Source organism: Teleopsis dalmanni, chromosome 2 (genome assembly GCF_002237135.1).
Source record: "Teleopsis dalmanni isolate 2A chromosome 2, ASM223713v2, whole genome shotgun sequence".
NCBI lineage: Eukaryota > Metazoa > Arthropoda > Insecta > Diptera > Diopsidae > Teleopsis > Teleopsis dalmanni.
Window position 1 is genome coordinate 188,771,275 of NC_051847.1, and position 5,236 is coordinate 188,776,510.

The window sequence follows — 5,236 nt, forward strand, 5'->3', positions numbered from 1 at the left end:
TTAGTTGCGTCAGAAGTGGGAATTTGAAAACGTTGAACTGGTTCAACTATTATTATAACTGTTAATATAAATTATTAATATACAAGCTGTACTCAACCGTCTGAACTCAGGAAGAAATTCTAATATTAAGTATTTACTTTTTTGTATAACAAAATTAAGAGAATACAGTAAAATAGTATTTGAAAGTTATGCTGTTCTCAAAAGCCATAATCTCCTTTCATTTATAAGGTTTATAAGTTTTAAAAATTGCTTATATTTATCGAGATACAAGCTTTCCTACTGTATTATATATAGTATTTTTGTAACATAAAATGTATTAAAATACAGCCAGTACGTTGTTTTTTTAGCCAGAAATTCTATATTCACAAGGAAGACATTATAGATAAGTTCTATTAGCGTGGGTATAGCAAGGAAGCCGGTCTGTGGGGTTTTTTGCTATGGCCCTATTTTGATTACAAAATATCAGAAGATAACATACTCCGCGTACACTTTAAATGCGGTCTTCATTTTATTTAATATAAAAATATTGTGTTAGAATTTTATTTATCATCGCATTCATTATGTTTCATATTCATTTTAATATAAATGTGTATATAAAAATAATTCTTTAAACGAAAGATTTATATTGGATTCACATTAGCGTTCCATATGCAATTTTAGTTGTCAATTTTTGCGGCTTTCAATGCAAAATCATAATTTTTGACAACTAAAATTACAAACAAAAGTTTCGCGTGAATCCAGTATTACTCGACAATCCAGAAAAGATTATCCACTTATGTATAACTATTAATAATCCAAATATTTAAAATAATTATAATTTTCTTTTCAAAACAGATTTATAATCAAAATTAAATTTCCCACCCTCGACCTTACACCTTAAATTTAAAAATCATACCATTCCCATCACAGCGCAACACAAAATTTGTGTGTAAAATTTTTACTCTCATTCCTATCAATGTATGGTTGTACAATTGCACAAAACATTGCTGAGTAATTTTTGTGTAATGTGTTGTCATGCTCTTCGCAAACGGCATGCATGCAAAGGAAAAATGAGTTGCCAGTAAGAGAAATCGGTTGCATGAATTTAGTATGTTTTAAACTTCATATGAATTCGGATGTGGTGTAGTCTGCGTTTCGATCCAATTGGAAATGGTCGCGAAAATTTACCAATTGGAATGAATGAATTTATAAACAAAATTATAAATTAAATAATAAAATTCAATTTAAGCAAAAAAAGATTTAAAAAATACTACAAGTGTTGTGTGTGTTAAATGAATTAAATAAATATAAATAAATAAATATATTAAAAATTTATTTATTAAATTAAATAAAAATAAAGGAGTCAATGGCATACTACACTGAAGTTCAAAAGGAGTAGTAGTATTTAAAATAAATTTATTAAGGTGCGGTTAAAAGAAATATATTTAATAATTAAGTTAAACTTAAATTTTGTTAAATTTATGAATAAATAAATTTTCATTTCATATTGCAAATAATTGGCAAATAAATTTTAATGGTAACAAACGTTAGCTTTAACAGCTCTAAGAAAAGAAAAAATTGTTTTACTCTTATTGTTGTTGTATTGCGGGTGCTTCATCAGTGTTGAATGTCAAGTGGCAAGCACAGAGTGAATTACTTCTTCATTAATTAAAAAGAAAAAAACAAAAACAAAATAAAAAACAAACGTTAAATGACGTGCGAAAACTAACATCAACGGCTGAGGCAGCAGCATTCATCCGCCATCCGCTTGCATTATTACAAGGTCGATGCAAAGGTCAAATTAAAATTTATGCTGCTGCATTAAAATCAATTCTATTCTAATTAAAAACGTGCTCGAAAAAAATTTGATGCTTCTTCTTTGTCAACAAATCACTTAATTGCACAGAGCAAATTACATTGTACACAAAAAATAATATCACAAAACCAACAATAACAACAGCAAACATAAAGTAAAGTGAAGCTAAAGCTGAAGCTGAAGTAAAAGAACGGTAGATTTACAAAATAAAACAATAATATTAATCTTCACGTATTAAAGAAGAGCCAAAAATAATACAAAAACAAAAATAAAAACAAAAAGGTAACATTTACTGCAGCCTAGAATATAAAAACAAAAGCAATACAACAAACAGCAACGCAATAGCCGCAGTAACAGCAGCAGCCGTAGCAGCAGCAGCATCAGTAGCATTGCTGCTTGAACAGAACCTGTTCTGTGTGCGGCTTATTTCTACACTCATCATCTGCTTTTGCTCTTTCCTTTTGTCTTATTATATATATTTTTTTTCAATTTGCCAACACATGGAATTTGTTGTTGTACTAGGAGCACCGTGGTAGACAGCATTTTCGGCAACCAGGAAAAAGTAAAAAAAGAAAATGTAAGTTTTGTTTTTGGTTATGCTTTAAATTTTTACTTTATTTTGTATTTTTTTTTAATAATATTTAATACACATATTTCCTTCCACCCCTGATTTTTTCACTCAATCGCATAAACAATTGTGCGCTTAGCCTTCACATCATTTCTGTTGTTGCATTTCTGTTGTAATTTGTGTGTGTAATTTTTTCTATTTTTTTGTATTTTTTTTAAAGGCTTTTAAATCCTTTAACCTTAAACTTTTACCAAATATGTTTGTTTTGCACATACGGCATGTTATCCTTTAACCTCGTAAAATAAAAATTGTATATAAAATTATTTTCATTTTATTGATTGTAATTTTCTAAATTTTTTCATTTTCGTTTTTCATTTTTTATCTTTGTTTTGTTTTATTGATCCTTGAATAGTTAGTATTTTTATTTTGATTATTTCCTATTTTCATTCTATTTTGTTTTTATTTACTTATTCGAGCCTTGCTTTCATACTGTTATCCTCGCTTGATCCGTGAGGGTTGTAAATCCTTGTGTGCGCTAAGATAACAAAATGTGATTTTTATTGTAAACGGCAAACAAGGATTTGCTGACAATTGTCCTAGTCAAAACTGAAACATCAAATCATTTTGGGCTTCTCTAATTGCAATTTAGTTTAGGATTTCTGCGCTTAAAGACTTTATTTTATTTGGAAATGAGGCGGGAATAGTTAAGTCCTAAATGGATAGGTGCTTAAGTGCAAAACCCACCGATAGAGCCTTTTGCATTTTAGTTGAAATTTACTGCTTAAGTGGGTTTATGAAGGACTAAAAATGTTAAAGCTATTCCTGTTTATTGTTTGTCAAGGAAAGTTAAAAAAAAACATAAATTTTAGGGACTCTGTTTAATATTTATTTAAACTTTATAAAATATTTAATTTAAAATTTATTAAATATTTATTTTAAGTTAAATATTGTATATATTTAAATATATATTTATTTATTAAAATATATTAATGAATATTTATTTAAAATTCAATAAATATTTATTTATAGTTAATTAAATATTATATTAAATTAAATATTTATTTAGTTCTTATAATATATTAATAAATATTTATACAAAATTCAATAAATATTTATTTAAAGGTAATTAAATATTGTATTTATTTAAATATTTATTTAGTTCTTATAATATATTAATAAATATTTATTAAAATTTCAATAAATATTTATTTGAAGTTAATTGAATATTGTATTTATTTAGTTCTTATAAAATATTTACTTGAAGTTTACTCAATATATATATATATTGTTTATAAAAAATTTATTTAATACTATAAATATTTATAAATGTTTATTAAAGGTACATAAGATTCTTTTAATATTTATTAAATATCTTTTAATGTTATTAAATGTTTACCTAATATTATAAAATATTATCAAGACGTTAATAAAAATTTCTTTAAAAATGTAAATTTTTATAAAATAGTTGTGAATTCACTAAATATAAATGTAATGTTCATAAAATATTTATTAAAAATTCATTAAAATTTTTATTTATATTCATAAAATATTTATTATATTATAAATATTCAAGTTAATAAATATTTATTTAAAGTTCATTTAAATATTTTATTTGAAATTTATTAAATATTTTTTGTTTATAAAATATTTAATATTTATGAAATATATTTAAATCATAAATATTTATTTAAAATTCATTAAATACGTATTTAGTTTTTTTAAAATATTTATTTGAAGTTCACTAAATATATATACAATGCTTATAAATATTTATTTGAAGTTCATAAGATACTTACTAAAAGTTTATTTATTTATATTTATTAAATATTTATTTATTTTTTATTAAATATTTATTTGAAATTTATTGAATATTTTTATAAAATTCATTAAATATTTATTTAATTTTTATAAAATATTTATGTAAAGTTCATTAAATATTTATTTAATGTATATAAAATATTTATTTAATGGTTTTATTTATTTAAAATTGAATAATTACTTATTGAAAGTTCAATAAATATTGTATTTATTTTTAATATATTAAGTATTTATATTAAGCTTATTTGATATTTATTTAATCCTTATTAAATATATGTTTAATACTTATTCATAATTTACGTAGCTCTATTAAATTTGATTATTTTTGCTAATAATTTTATAGTTTTAATGAGTGAGTTTTAAAAATATTTTTTTGATACCAGTAGTTCGACTATAGTATGTCTGTAGTTTATAGTCTATATCAATTTTTGTTATAAATTAATTATTTAGAGTCATAGATTTAGGTGTACGGCTGTTTTAGATTTTTAATTAACCATTTACTGACCAAACTTATGCTTTGAGATGTCAGTTCTCATTGTGATTTGTTTTCCTTGAGTATTTCTATGATATATATATTCTTTATACGAGAAGTACCTGCATCATATGAACTAAATAATTTTCTTTGAGAATTTTGTAAGTTTTTTGGTATAATCAACAATAATCTGGATTCGTCTAAACAGGTTTCATGACTTAAAGAATAGAAAGAATAGATACTAGATAGACCTATCTCCTCACCAAGAATATATATTCAAACATATAACTTCTGAAAAATTTTTCTGATTAAGCGTTTATTGAGTAATCTCGATATGCGTTTTAAAAGCATAATGATGTAAACCTTCCATGACAAATAATGACATTACACATTCCTCAGCATTATCTATTACTTAGACATAAAAAAAAATAAAAATATATAATGCAATATCCGTATCTTAAGCAATTAAATTGCAGCTTATTATAGTTTATCATATAATTAAGAAATTACCAACCTTGAATTTTTCAAGAATAATAATAAATAATTTCATTTAGATTTATTCGTAAGTGTTGTCAGTTTTGCA